General features: G+C 33.2%; 1 non-coding gene across 1 annotated transcript; it reads left to right on the forward strand.

The window, feature by feature from the left end:
- Nucleotides 1-6,530: 6,530 nt before the first annotated feature.
- Nucleotides 6,531-6,603, forward strand: TRNAR-ACG (transfer RNA arginine (anticodon ACG)). Its single transcript has one exon. It is a non-coding gene; the product is annotated as a tRNA-Arg (tRNA).
- Nucleotides 6,604-16,806: the final 10,203 nt, after the last annotated feature.

Below are 16,806 nucleotides of genomic sequence, written 5' to 3' on the forward strand. Positions count from 1 at the left end.
AATGAAGTGCACCGCCCGCCAGCCCGCTGATAATGCGCGTGCGGTAAACAATGTGAAACAACTACCACTGTTAATCTACTCTACACGTGTTTCACCCCTCCACGAGGCATCCTCAGATGTTAGCACGACTACTGCTACATAGCGGAAGTAGCTATATATTAGTTCCTTTCTTAGTTAAGATGGATTTCTGCGAAGTAACACCTGATTCTAATAGATGAATAAATTAATACTCGTATTTTGCTGCTATAAATTTAATCTTTACTATCGATATTAAAACAAACGAATCTATAGATTAGTGTAATAATTTGAGTCACAACGCCCATAAATGTTACGTCGCTAAGCGAATGTCACTGCCAAGGTTACATTAATAATCCGGAATATCGATGTATCGATAAGACATCGTGACGTCACTACGCCCGGGCACGGCGGAAATGCGTTTATGAATGCATTACGCGGCTTAACTAGCGGACTGGACGGATGGGAGGAATATTAGATTTCATCGTCTCAAGATGAACTTCGATACGCAAGAGTTCATACACGCTTCATTCTCTAATTAACCATTTTAAAAGAAATTTGCCGTAGTCGTACTGGCTGGCACATAGAATAATCCCATCCCGTGGTTGTCATAAGAGTCAGGTAAGACAAAAATATTCACGGCCGAACTTGATGAACTTATACAAGACAAAACAACGACTGATCGACTCGTGTTTTCGATTATATATAGCTGATATATAGCTGATTTGAGTTAAAATCAAAATAAGTAAATTTTTAACATTTTAAACTTCAACAGATAATCTGTAATACAGAAATATATCTTCTCTACAATGTTCTATATGAAAGTTCGAATATACAGGAGCATAGTGACTTGAAAGACAAAAGAGAAATTATAAATAATTTACAATTGCATACTTATTTACTTATCATACATCAACAGGCCAAAGCCGCGAGTTAGATGACATTGTAACAGCCTTGCACGGCTAACAATATTTTTACAGTTCTGAATGAAGAAAGGCATACATCAGTAATATTACAAATATAAAGACTGAAACGCTCTTGCAATCATACTCCCACGCTTTCTCTCTACCTCTTTACTCCTCTCTCTTTCTCTCTTTTTCACACCCCTTTTCTACCCCTCTATCTCCCTTTATCTTTCTAACGCACACACAACACATACAGAAGCGAGTATAGTATAATAAAGTTTAATTTTCTAAATTGATATACCTTTTTACTACTTTCTGTTATACTATATATTGTTATTTGTCATATTTTCTTTTTATTATTGCATAAAATAACATGCAATTGATATGAGAAGTAGCTGTTGTCCTATTATACAAGTTTTTCTTACTTTGAATCCATAACTGCCTGTATAAATTCGAAGCTAATTTTGTGTATAGATATTTAGTTTGAGAATTTCTCTCTAACAGGTAAACTTTAGCGTTCTCTATTTAAACATTACGAACGTTGGTACCTATCGATCCAATTGGAGGAACATTGGCTTCACGCAGACGCGACGTCAAAGGTCATCAATACACGCAGCCATTACACAAACTTCAGTAAACCATATTGCATCTATTTATTTCCCTTAAACTTAAAAATAGTTACAAACATACAAAGTTACTGATTATAGGTCTAAAAGTTTTAAAGAGTGAAATTATTGCTCGATTGCTGTCTGTATAATAAATAATGTATATATTAAAAACATTTTCGAATTTCGAATCATTATTACATATTAATAATAATTATAGTTTATCTATCCCTTCAGATTTTGTACTACCAGAACTTACTGGCTGGTATTGTAATAGAAAAAATAATGTAACATGTTTCAGACATACAACAATGTAAAAAAGAACGCGACAAAACCGCCTATTGGACATATATATCTACAATATATGTTGAGTTTACTGTAGCTTAACGACATTTAGTGTGTTGATGTTGAGTATGCTATTTCTCTACGAATCAAAGATGAGAAGATTCGTAGGAGAATGAAAAAAACCGGTTAGATGATTAGCAAATCGAAGTGGTACTGCACAGACCACATATGCGCAGCACAGATGGCAGCTGGGCTATAGATTCTGGGTTGCAAACCACAGACCCACAAGTTTACATACGAATTAATTAAGGTAGTCGAAAGTCCCTAGACGCAGATTGCTTCAGGTCTTATTAAAATTTATGAGGGAACTTATGTTCAACAGTGGGCTTCCGATTGTTATAATGATTGTTTTGTTATTATGTTAGGTTCCTAACATAATACAGTGTATTATTTATATTATTTCTAAACAATTACTCCCGCTTTTATGTATTTATCAGTACACCTATCCCCCGATTTACACGGTAGATACGTTCCTGAGAAAAACGTGTAAATCGAAAATTAAAAAGCTGAGCGGAAAGCTTGCAAAAATGCATAATTTTGCTATTAAACAGTTGTGATTTTTTTCAATTTTTTTACACTGAAACACTGTTTTTTATTTAATTACAATACATTAAACAGAAGAACAAAAATAAAACCAAAGGTGTTTTATTATCCTTTATCACTGTCAGAAATTACTCTCATTCTTTATTTCGGATCGAAGGTTCGAATTCACTTTAATCAGTCGAAGTTATTTGTGCCGATTCGATGTTTGAAGCAGAAATATTTACATTATAAGAGATGGTAATAAAATCGGTTATTAAAAGAAAAAAGACTTATTTGGAAAACCGTGTAAAAGCAAAAATGTGTAAAATAAGTATCGTGTAAATTGGGGCATAGATGTACTTCTACATATCACTGAAAATATATGGTCGTTTCAGTCTATAGACGCCTAGAGTAAGGCATAGACTTCTTCAAAAGGTATATTTACGGGAATATATACTATAATCGCCACGCTTAGAACGCGTGTTGGTGATAGAAGTGTGGTATTATGGTGCGCAAAGTACGCCGCTGCCCATTCCACTTGAAACTTGTTTGTGAGCAGTGGCAATGGCAATAATTATTGCACAAAGTGTGAATTATATACGTCTGTATCCCGGGAATCGAATTCGCGACCCATTAACGCATGTCTCAATCCTCTACCGCAGGATTAACAATGTTTATCAGACTTACTTTAAATTAATACACACCTGAATAACACTGTCGAAATTGTTCAAGATCAATATCACATCAGCAACCGTTCAGTGTGAAAGATGTTTGCATACGATATCCGATATCATTAAGATTATAAAATTAAAATGCATTATCATTTTGTGTGTAATGGTAAGCCGCAATTTAGTACGCAATTATGAAACATTGGCACAGATGATACAAATATGATGACATACAAAGCGATAGTCACGCCATCTCTTGAGCATTTTGAACATAAAAAACTAGACATTCATTTGTTATTAAGAATAAATTTCTATCGGTGTAGTATTTTGTACTTCTGAATATCGTTGGAAATTCACTGCAAAACATAGATATCAATGAGGGATATACCATTACCGCAACGCAAGGTGAGTTGGCAATCGCAGTATGATATGGCACGCCGAGAATGCTGCTGCCCATCCTGTGGTAACTTATTTGTGATCACAGGCAATCCTATGTAATTAATGGAGAAAGGGTGAATTATGTAAGATTGTATCTTTGGAACCGAACCCGAGACCTATGTACCAAGTATTAGTCCTCTACCGCTCGGCTACTACTGTTTATACCAACTTGAACGATATTAAAATACTACGTTCAATATATTTTTTATTATTTCGTTTATATAATCAAATCAAAATATTATTCATTCAGATATCTTGTCACAAGCACATTCGAGTCGCCAAAAAACATAAAATGTTAGTATTTGTCAGCGACCAGCGACTCGGAAGGCAGTTCTACTAAGAGCCGACGAGTTTCCCAAAGATGGATAGAAGCGTTCCCTACGTATCATAAAACTACACTGCAATCGCAAACCCAACTGCCAAACGCTGCGATTATAGCATCTCCTGCTATAGATATCGCCGGAGGAAGCCTATACCTTGCCACTGCAGAGCCTATACCTTGCCACTGCAGAGCCTATACCTTGCCACTGCAAAGCCTATACCTTGCCACTGCAAAGCATGTACCTTGCTACTGCAAAGCCTATACCTTGCCACTGCAAAGCCTATACCTTGCCACTGCAAAGCCTATACCTTGCCTCTGCAAAGCCTATACCTTGCCACTGCAAAGCCTGTACCTTGCCATTGCAAAGCCTATAAGCTGAAACGACGGCAAAAATTTTATTAAATATGTACATCGGATTTCCAGCCCCTTATATCTATTTAAGACCGCCTGCTCCATTTGTCCCTAATAACGAAGTCTATTCAATTGTTGAATGGAAAAAAATTGTCATTTGCGATAAAACCGTCGTCTGTACATCATTTATAGTCAAATTCATATGATTTCTTTTCTTTTTTTTACTGACAATGTACAATTATAAGTGAAAAGTAATAAATACAAAACATTAAAACTGTATTAAGTCAATACAACTTCAAATGGCTACTTATTCACAGCGTATACGAAATCACGTCTAGTTGTCTCTTGTTGCCACGCTATGAAACATCCAACCAGGCGTATGAAGAGCTGGGCCCTCTCCCAACCCTACATTATATTCCTAAAGCAATTAAAGTTAAACGAAATGTAGATTTAACTCCCTCAGCGTTCAATCATCTCTGGTATGCGGAAATTACCACCATTAAAAAGGTAATTATTATCCTTCAGTCTTCAAAAGTACATAAATCATCAGCATTATCATCACCATTCCAGCCGTAAGACATGCACTGTCACACTTAAACTACCTCCAGAGACTTCAAAAGGAATATATTCTTCTAGCTGTTAGCTTGTATATTAATATATAAATTCACCAAAATATCTTATATATAATACAACTTTTTCAAGTCCATTAAGAAGGATAATAACATTATTAATCAATCAATCAATCAAATCAATCTCAAAGAAACAATTTAAGTATTTATTTCTTAATCCCAAATATCTATGTATACATGATTAAGTATACATCCTACATTCAACACTTACATATTGGGAAAAAAAAACATTAGTTATTGTGCTGTGTTGGCTGTTGCCTGTAGCGTGGCCCTTTAAAAAAAGAGACGTTTCATGACATCTTTATAAATAAATACTCCCTCACGTTACATAAATACGCCATGTTTTATCAATGTAATATTTATATAAAATATATATGATGTATGATATTAAAGGAACGAGCTAAAAATTTCATCAAATAACATGAGTTTAAAACACGTCACATACCAACCCCTAATTGCACTTAAAAACCACAGGGTACCCACAAAGCAATAGCTACTCGTGTCGCGTGTATATATTTATGTACTCATTAATTACCGCGTGATATATACACAGAATATAGCATTATGAGTACAGCGCCATCTATTATTCCGTTCTGTACTTGAGATTACATTGTGAGACACAAGATGGCGGTAATATTTTATTGACAGTATTAAAAAGTTAAGAAATTAAATTTATCACAAATATTGTTGATAGCATACTGCAAGTAAAGAAATTTAGAACTAATTATTGGCAACAATACTTTTCAATATTATTAAGAAATATTATTTGAATTAATATTAATTAATTCAAATAATATTTCTTTCTTTATCGAAATATATTACAATTTTTTTTATGTATGTAGCTATAATAAAGAACCATTTAACTAGCAATTAAAAGGTTAAGCATGGGTCATATTCCCATTTAACCTCGCTGCCGACATTAATAAAAACCTTTTAATGTATTAAAATTAAAATTAGTTATTTAAAAAAAAATTACCAGTCTAGCAACCCTAGCGTGTCGCGTGCTATGTCTAGCCGCAAACCCAACCCCTTTTATTCCACTCATAATTCACGCAGCTATGACTAATGCTTGAAATGGGAATTCTGGTTTCGATTAAATAATAAATTTATTTATATTTCTACATGCTCGGCATTCTCTGTGATATTTTTAATCAAAGATAATAAAAGTACATATTTATGATACATAGATTCTTTTACATATTACTAATTACGATAATAAGTGTCATCATTGTCAAATATTCCTTTTGGGTAGTGACAGCATCATACTCTTATTACGAAAAGTTTTGATAGGCTATTTAATTTTAAATTAAAGTTTAACATATTTGGGATTGCTAGATTAAACATGCTAATTGAATTAGGAAAAAAAATATCAATAATTCATTGAAAAAGAAAATGTGCAAATAAACTAATTCATTTTAAGCCTTTTGGCGAACCAGATTTTCCTACAAAGGTGAAGGACGTCAGATTATAAGCTAGAGCCACAAGGAATTATGGAATATTCGACAGAACTTTATATTAAAGTTAGACAGAAGGTGTGGAATATACCTGTGTCGCGGATTTCAAATACATAATTTCGATAAAGATGTTAAAATCTGTAAAAATAATAACAAATAAAACAACTAATATGTATACTACATATCTAATTTATAACAAAATTAGTAAATATACTTCTAAAAATGGCAGGAATTTCCAAATTGCTACGAATAAATAAATTTAGCCAGTCTCTTATCGGCCCTGTGGCGCAACGGATAACGCGTCTGACTACGGATCAGAAGATTCCAGGTTCGAATCCTGGCAGGGTCGTGTAAATTAATTTTTGAATTTTTATTATATTATTTTATTAATATTTACACGTTTAATGTTTTTTTTTGTTTTACTAAAAAATATGATTACTTTTATTTTTAATTAAGAAATAACATCAATTTATTTCAATTTTTTTGTTTTACAACCGCTAGATGGGGGGGTTTTCTTTTTACAAAATAAACATTTATTTTGCACGTAATTAATAATTTTTAAACCATTTACACACAAGTCTACAAAAAGCTTATAATAAACAATGGAATTGATTGATAAATTATTTTTGTAAGAATTTATTAAATTTCAGTATTCTAGTACTAAGTTATTTCACATGGGCTCAAACAAAAAATTCATTCCCCGCACGCAAGGCACACCAATCGAAACGTGTCCTAATTTATTTAAATCAAACACATCATGGCGAGTTACAATCAACACATGGAATATGCTCATACTGAATACTTTTATCTTTATATGTCACTGGTCTCTTGTTATTTCAAGATATCCGTGAAGAGCCAACAGTATTAAACATACAAAGATGCATGGCTTACTGGACAATGGCAACCAGTGTCAATGTATGCTAGCTGTGACAGTATTGAACAGTAAAACGAATTCGTCTACCATTCGCTTCAGTGTTGGCTAAATCATTTCCAGTTATAAACAAGACACTTATGAGAACGAACGCACCTGTATAAGTGGTTAATTGAATATTCTAGCAGTATAGAGCTTTGTCTGCATTGAACTTATGTAAAAACCCACCGTATTTCGTATTACTATGCATCAACTTATATAAAGAGATATATTTTACATATACAGTGTATACAATCCACTTTAGACCACATTTTTCTTCTTCTACGTAGAAGATACTGCTGCCAAACCTTTGGATACTTGTTTTGTTAACAAACATTCCTGTATAATTAATGCACCAAAAATGAATTACACCAATACCTCGCTTTGCGTCGTTTCGTATTGCGTTTTTTTCGAAGTTGCGTCACTGCTTAATTAGTACTATTTTTCACAGTGCGTCGTCAGATTTTCGAGGTTGCGTTGTTTTGGGTTCAAGTTTTTGGTTTTTTTTAAATATGGCAACACTTTTGTTTCTAATTGCGTCATGCCATCAAAACTCGGGGATTCCTTACAATCTAAAAATCAACGCAATTTTAACTCTTTATTTTGCTAATTTTGGAGTTCAGTTTCAATAACGAAGTGTGTTGTGCTTTTTTTAAAAGAGAATAATAAATTTATATAAATTTTAACGTGTTGTTTCTGATTACAAAAAAGGTATATATTTTTCAAATTTATTTATTGGCAGAGTTATATTATTTTTCTTTTTTAAATGTTTACTTTGTTCAATTTTCTTTTTAAAAAGTAGTATTTTCGTGAGTCTGAAACTTATCTTCGATCTTTACATGGTATGCTATAGAAAATCTTGATTCACTTTGCGGCGTTTCAATTTGCGTCGTGCTTTTTTTGGAACGTAACCACGACGCAAAGTGGTATATATAAAATTGTTTTTTGGGAATCAAACCCGCGACCTACTATCGTAAGTCCAGTCTTCTACCGCTAAGCTACCACTGCGAGCAATGTCGTAAATAGTAATATTTTAAACGTTGTACCACCTATAAAGCAACACACAATAGAAGCATTATTGATACGGTAACTTTTAATATTTCTTTAACTTATGCTTACTGCTGATCTACCTAAATAAATAAATCTTGGACCTGATTTTAGTTTCTATCAAATGGAACTCTTTAGGCATTCTTTCACTAACGTAAATCTGTGTTCTCTGTAAGTTATTCTAAGTAATAATAAAAATAATTGAAACTTACATAATTTGCACAAACGTATATGAATGCCCTATCTCATACGTCAAGCGACAGCTTAGGCTGGGAACGCTTTACGAATGGAATAGCAGGTACATGAATGGAACGACGGCATCGACAACGCGGAAGTTCTTCCCGGACGCCGTCGCGGCCTATCGCGCGCTCCGTAGCATGGAGGTGGACGCGGTCTTGGTCCAGCTCTTTACGGGGCACGGGAAGTTCTCTGAGTACCTTCATAGGTTTAAGCTCAGGAAGGACCCCTCGTGCTTCTGTGAACCGGGCGTAGCCCAGACCATGATCCACCTGGTAGCAGAATATCCCGCATTTAGAGGGCTGCAGTACGAGACCGAAAGCCGAATAGGAAAAAAGAAAGAAGAGGCCACACTCGCCTCCATTATAATGGAAAAGGATGCAAGAGAGTCCGTACTCAAATTCTTTAGGAAAGTTGCACAAAACGTAATTAAAAGGAATGAAACATAGTTAAACAAAAAATATTGTAAGTCTTATTATAAATTTAATCTTATTAAGATAGATTTATTGAAATAAAAATAAAAAATTTAAAAATCTGTGAAACAAATTGATGTACATGAGAAAAATAAATAAATTAAATAAAGCTGTGATACTGCAATAGAATATACAACTGAAGTGTTTGAAGATGGATGAAAGGAATGGAATGATTGAGAAAGGAAGATAGAATTATGGAATGATAGAAGGAAGAAAAAAGATATTGTGAACTATGGAAGACGAGGACGAAAATAAAAAATTCATGTGAAAAAATTGTTAAGAAATAGAAAACCCTGTTCCCAACAAAATAGGGGTGGAAGGAGAGGTCCCAATGGCGGAGGCCTCATAAAAAAAATAGTTACAGTATAAAATTAAACTTTGTGATTACGGCTTAAAGTTAAAACTATAAACAAAATGTGTGATAAACATAGACAAAAATAAAAAAGTCATTGGCACGTATATATATGCGACTAAAAAAGCCAAGACGCAAAAAACGCCGTCAAAACAACCCGCGGCGTTCCATTGTTCATATTATAATAGCACAGTAGAGGTCAGGACCGCGGCGGGACCCTAGCCTATGCATCCCCCTCTATATCTTGCCAGGGTTCCGTAACTTTTTTTTAATAAATATTCCATCTATAAGTTACACGCACGAATCGTAATTTACCTTCACTAGATAAACCCGTACATACTCAAAAAGATAGCCATTCGAACGTAAAAGCCTTTTGATCTGATTTATAATCGATTAAATAACTAAGAAAAATTATTCTATTGATTTCCAAAATTGAAGTTAAATTTGTGTTAAAATCGATATTAGATTGCATCGGTTAATAATTTACATGTGTATAAATAAAAATTAAATCCTAATCCCTACTCTGTGGAAGGTTGTTATAGAAAAAAAAATTGAGAAAAGTTTAAAAAAAATTCAAAAAATATGTCTCTATGAACTTCGTGCGATTGTCATTTTATTTGCAGTTGAACTGATGAAACTGTTTTCATTTGTTAATGTGTGTAACAATCTACCGGGATAGCTATAAATATATATATATATAATATATATATATATATATATATATATGTATATATATGTATATATATATATATATGTATATATATATATGTATATATATATGTATATATGTATATATATATATATATATATATTGGGTGACTAGAAAATAAATGTCGCTTTTTCTTAAGTTAAATTCACACGACTACATTTTTAACTAATCAACAATATATTCACCACCGTCATCAACAACCTTTTGCCATAGTATACAAATTTTCAATGCCGGAGCGGTAAAAATCAATCGGTTTTTCTGTAAAATATGTCGAAGATTATATACATATATACAGCAGGTACACGTCATCTGCCCTCTAGTTGTCCTTCTTCTGTCTGTATTCTATGATTTTCTGCATAAAATTTGCTTCGAGTGGTAAGACCGCATTCCTCTTTATTTGTTTTATTTCATTCTTATTTACTTATTCCAGTTTCTTTTTGACTTAGTGTACAACAATGTGTATTAAATAAATCAAATAAATATATGTCAGTAATGCGGATTCTATTAAATCAATTTTATTTGTACATAAGCGATGTAAAGTGTATAGTGGTATCTACATAAAGATTAATCACTCACAGTCACACAAATTTTCATATATAAAAATTTATAAAGTTACGAATAGTTTGAAAAGATTTACAGCGGAATCCTAAAAAAAATTGTTTTATTTTTAATCCCAGAACGTGCCGCTGTGGCTACAAAGTGGCTTAAAAAAGTGGTCGTGTTGACTGCCTGTTAAAATGAACACAAACGTTGGGGTTTTGGCCAGTCAAGGCCAATTTCTAGACGTTTATGCCTTATGTACTAATGTAAAAGAAGTTATTAGGAAACCTCTTAAGTAAGACGTGTAAAATCAATACTGATTGGTGAGCTGTTCAAATTTCATATACCGTGATATATGTATTATATGTATATGACAACGCAACTTTTTTAGGACAGCCAGACTTTTTTTCTTTTATAGATTCTTTGTAAAAAAAAATAAGATTTATACTAAGCATGTCTTCCTTTTATTACGCATGATTCGCAAATCGAACGTAAATTAAAAAAATCTTACATATATATAAGTGTATGTATAATATAGGGCTCTATAATTAGAAACATCAATAGAGTATATATATTCATATAATTTTAACCTTTTATTTTCCTAAAAATATTAATTGAATAAATTATAAACAGCTAATTACTCTCTTCATTTGTCGATCGCTATCTCTTTCTAACCTAATAAAAAGAGACGTAAACTAAAGTAAAAAAACATTTCATTGTAATTATTTAAATTACTATTATTAAAATCGTAAACTTTTATTAGATATTACTAATTGTTTTAAAAATTTGTGTCTAGACATTTCATGTCAATATAAAAAAAAAGAAAAAATATATTACCACAGATTATAACACCACTAACCTGAAGATATCAACAAAGATCTGTCACCAACACGATCGTGGTTAACAACACAGCGGTCTAATACAATTACTGCAACATACGTTATAGCAAAATCACGACGTATTTCCACCAAGCAGGTTCATTATAACTTCACCAAATTGAAATGTTCTTTATTTTTAAACGAACCATTGAAAGTTTTATTTCTCTTATATTCTGTAAATATACACTTGTAACCTTTTAAACACGATTTGTGTAATTTTGACGAAGACAATAAGACCACCCTCCGCGTTTGACAGCTGACTGGCGAAAATAAAAACCAAACCGAAATGGCGCATGCGTAGACCGTTGGGTTCTTTATCGTGGTCGTACGATTTGCGAAATCACAATTAGGGATGAACGTTAGAACATAAAAAGCATGGACATGACGTAATACTAAATATATTTTTTACGTACTAACTCTTGCTTGGTTTCACTTTGATGTTGACGCTGTTAGCTCTATGAGGCTATTACAGCTTCGTGTAACTCATGGCTATGAGATCCGCAAACTAAAGGTGCCGTTAGAAACTACTTAAATGAACACTGTCATTTAATGTTTTAATAGCAAAAGTATACAAAACATAGAAAGAAATATACCCTAAATTGCATTTTCTTAGATAATACGCAAAGAAATATTTTCTAGGATTGTTAAATAGATATTTTACCCGATTGTTTTCAATTCGCTTAGGCCATATGTCGCAGTTCGCTACTGTTCATAGTGATGAATAAAGCTATCTACTACTGTTGATGGTGATGAACGCCAATGAATACTGTTTATATTAACGAAAAACGTTATTTGCTTCAGTACATAATAATGAAAAAGATCGTTACTGTTGACAGTGTCGAATAAAGTTGTTCGCAACTGTCGATAGTCATAAATAGCGCTATAATTTAGAGTAATCATTTTATTTATTGATTAAATATGATTTAAATAAATTAATTATATGATTGTATTTAAATTTATAGCTCGTAAATCGTCAATTGCGTGAGGTTGTCAATAACGCAAAGATTCAATAATATTATCAGAAATAATAGTTTCGACGCAATTTTCATTTTTTTTCGGATTCGGAGTTCAAGTTGTAGAGCCAAGATAAAAAAAAAGTATTATACAAATAGATTATCAAATATATTTTACAAAAAGAATTACACAGAATGATTGGTTATAGGTGTGAAAGTACTGCTTATTTGGTATCAAATAATGTATGGTACGCCATACCCAAAAAATCTATGGCATCAGAAATAATAAATAACGTAATAATAATAGAGTGCGAAAAAGCTTTTTACAAACTCAAAAAATATATTATTAAAACTAATTATTATTCACTATCTATCCTGATAAATATAATTATGAACATATTCCCAATTATTTAGTTGAAATGGTCGTAATATTTGTTCACGTTAGCTGTGTGCTATTTTGGTATATTTGTTAACTTGTTAACATACAGTTTAGTTCACTTTAGTAAATACGGAGATAGGACCCCACGAGCTGGATTGACAAGATAGTTAAAGTCGCTGGATGCGGCTACTAAATCGGCATATTTTTCTTCTATCTTTCAACCTTATATGTTCTCTCTTATTGTCAGTTGCTTAAATATATCTCAGGGGCATCGGTATTATTCCATCTTTTGTTAGGTTCATAGGCGAAGATTGTGTCTTACATTGTCCAATGATTGCGTCAATTTTTCTTACTTGATGACTTCAAAAAACATGTCTTAGGTTGGCTAGAAAAAAGCCTAATTTGAAGAATATAAGGCAAAAGCATAAAGATCACTAATGTAGCTCGAAGAATTACTCGTCTGAAATGGCAGTTGGCAGAGTACATCGCTCGTGCAACCGTTGACCACTGGGGCTGTAAGGTTTTCAATTGGACCCTCGACGACCACGTGCCGGGAGACGACGGTAGTCCCTCACTAGGTAGACCGATGACATAGGTAAGGTCGCGGGAATTTGATGAGTGCGGGCAACGCAGGACCGGTCATCGTGAAGATCTTTGGTCGAGACCTATGCCTTACAGAGAGCGTCTTTCCGCCGAAAAGAAGATCTATCCCTGAATACTGCACTGCCAGAAGTTTTGGGCCTGTCGCATACTAATAAAAATTAATGTAACATTTTTCGCAATGATTACTTCATACAGGCTTTGGAAATTAAAATTAACATCGACGACCCAAGAAATGAGGTGCGGAGCAACAGGTTCTTTGCCGTTGCTTATTGGCACAGAGGGAGTGAACAGAGTCCACACATTCTCTTACCTCGGTAGCGTAGTATCGGAATCAGGAGAGACCGAAGAGGACACCGTTTCTAGAATCTCCAAGGGAAAGGCAGCTTTCGCACGGCTCCGTTCTGTATGGCAATCACGGAAGCTGATTAGGAGAGTTAAGCACCCTGTATATAGAATAAAGATATAACTCTATTCTTAATATATTTCTTATCTTTTCCTTTGAGTAGACTCCCTTCTGTTAGATATCAAATCTTTACTAGTGGTTATGGACTGTGTTATTATTGTTTTGTTTATAAGATTTAACGTGTTTTTATTTAATAATAAATAATAATTTTTTGATTTAATACAAAATGAAATTATGATAAAAGAATGCTGCAATAGAATTTTGATTACCACATATTACATACAGAAAAGCAGGTGACCTATTTACTAGGTATTTCAGACTTAAATCAATGCGCTTTACGAACAGGGAAGCGAAGCATGCACGCGACAAGAATTGTTAATAAAACAGAACGGAACACTGCTTACTACGTTATAAATTATATATATATATATATAAATAAGTATATATATATATATATATATATATATATATATATCTGAATATGAATTCAATGAATGCTGAGAAGTGATAAAAAAATAAAAGTTAATAAAACTTTTATTTATGTGTTGATAAAAGCATACTTCATAAATGGAGTCGACGTGTAGAATTTTGTGTAAAATATTGTTGCTGCCTACTTAGGAAGCTAATTATTGTTATTGATTCTTTATATTACTATATTTGTATCAGTACTCAGTACTGCCTTCCGAGCGTGTGGTAGCTTGCAGGACTGACAATAATGACATTTTATGTTGATTGACGATTCTAAAGTGCATGTAACTGTTTATATGAATAAATAATCTCTAGATCTAATATCTAGATAAGTTTACTAAATATTTAGTCATGAAAACATCAGATGGCTTACATACATAATAATGTGCAAACTAGGTAAGAAATTTACTTTGCCAAATAAGCTGTTAAAGCAATGTAAATATCCGACGTCCCTTCTCAAGAACGGGAAGGACTTCGGATGGTGATAGCGTCAGTTCTGGGTTAGACTGACGAAGGAATAGCTGCTTAACAGAGTACTAGATCAGACTCACAGAGTCTCCAAATTCACTCTCAGATAAGTTAAACAATAGAATAAGAAATATTCTTGTATAACTTTATTTCAAAAATGTCTCGGATTTATGAAACTTGAATTTTTGTTGTAAGGTTTATCGAACATTAGAGCAGTCATAAACAAACAGAAAAACATAAAGACAGCTTGTAACGCAATCTACCGAACAGGGAAAGGGAACACAAGACATAATATGTACAAAATTATTCATTAACTCGACACAAAGAACGTGAGTAAATAAACAAAATGGCGGCTCGACCAAATGAATAGCCGCGATGTCATATTAAATGCAACGCGATGGCGCATTCTAACTTACATTGGTTTCAAGTAAATATCAGCCATATATTTTTTTTTATTATCTTGCAATCAAAGCTCAATGTGCCAAACACATCTGATGCCAGCATGGAGGTCATATATGAAATGTTTCAAATAAGTTATATCAAAGAACGATGACATTAGTGGCCACCACGATGTATGATTTTTTCCAGAAATACTTGCTAAGTTAAAAGAAAGTATTACTAGTTGAAACATAAATAAAACAATTTAAATCAATCGACAGGCACACAACACAATAATCATTAGTACATACCTTATAAGATATCACATTGAAGTCCCTTAAAAATCTTATGCTTCCTTTACATTCCATTGAGTAATAGTACTAAATAAACTCAAACGAAGCATAAAATACATGCAACGGTGTCACCAAGTACAATAGCCATGCTCGCCGTGATAGCCTTCCGGCGCTTCCGGCACGACGTCGCTCAAACTAGCAGAGATACCGCAATATTGTGTATGTTTATTCATACATACAAATAGTTTCTATATAATCAATGACTTTTCTGTATACAGGGTGAAAGATTGGTTTTAGATGCATAAGCTTTAAAAGAGTGAATGTATAACTTATATGTTAGTGATAAGCTTTAGATCTTTTACACTTATTTTCAATCACTCTGTATGTAGATGTACTGTTTATTCTATAAAGACTTCATGACTTAAACGAAAACCGTTTTTCTTGCTAATTCGCAAATTCAAGCAGCAGTGTGGCAGTGGCTGTGGGGCAATGATAATCTTTTAGTGACAATGTCGCAGTTGCAGTGTGGTAGTTGTAGTGTAGCAGTGACAGTGTGGCAATGGCAGTGTGGCAGTGGCAGTTTGGCTATAGCAGTGGAAGTGTGGCAGTGGAAGTATGGCAGTGGCAGTGTGGTATCGACAGTGTGGCAGTGACAGTCGCTCAACGAGCGATGGAGAGCATTATTCTCATAATTTCACTACGACATCAAAAATAGAATAAGGAGATCCTTAGAGAAACCTTGGATTGGCAAGTTGAACTGGCACGTAGTGAGTGGAGCACATAGCCGCTAGGGCCATAAGGTTCTGGAAGACCATAGATTTGCAAACGCAGCCAGACACAACTAAAAGGTGTTTTAATCTGTGGTTTTTATGGAAAAAGAAAGCGTTTTCTATCTTTCTCGTAAGTTTACCATAATTTATTCCTAAGAACGACCCTTGTTCTCTATGATTTGGAGAAAAAATTTTTGAATTGATGGCTGCCCTGTTAAGTTTTGCGCTTAGCAATACTATCGATGATTAATTTTTGTTCATAAAACCAGATCTTAACGATTTTTACGAAAATAAATCAATATTATTCTCACATTTAATGTAATATATTTTAAATATAAATTAAATATCATCATTCTTTTATTAAAAAACAAAGACCTTCACATGTCATCAGTCAGCCATCTTGATTAACATCTACAAGAAAGTCGAAGAACTAAAAATAGTCTGAAAATACAAGTAAGGGCGGGAACGAATAAATTAAAATACGCAAACAAACATTAAGCGAGCCGTTTAAGAATATAAAGCCATATTTACTTTCAAGTATCGATGATAGTATCGATTCTGGAACTGATGTACGGGTCGCAACACAATTCACTCAAACTTCTATTAATAATTTAGATCAAATACAACTTTGTTGCTAAAGTAATAAAATACAAAATACAATAACAGAATGTTACAGTCAACTACGAATTAT

This window comes from Battus philenor, unplaced genomic scaffold, assembly GCF_028537555.1.
Source record: "Battus philenor isolate CCGP_79_NKW_IND1 unplaced genomic scaffold, ilBatPhil1.0.hap1 SCAF_23, whole genome shotgun sequence".
NCBI lineage: Eukaryota > Metazoa > Arthropoda > Insecta > Lepidoptera > Papilionidae > Battus > Battus philenor.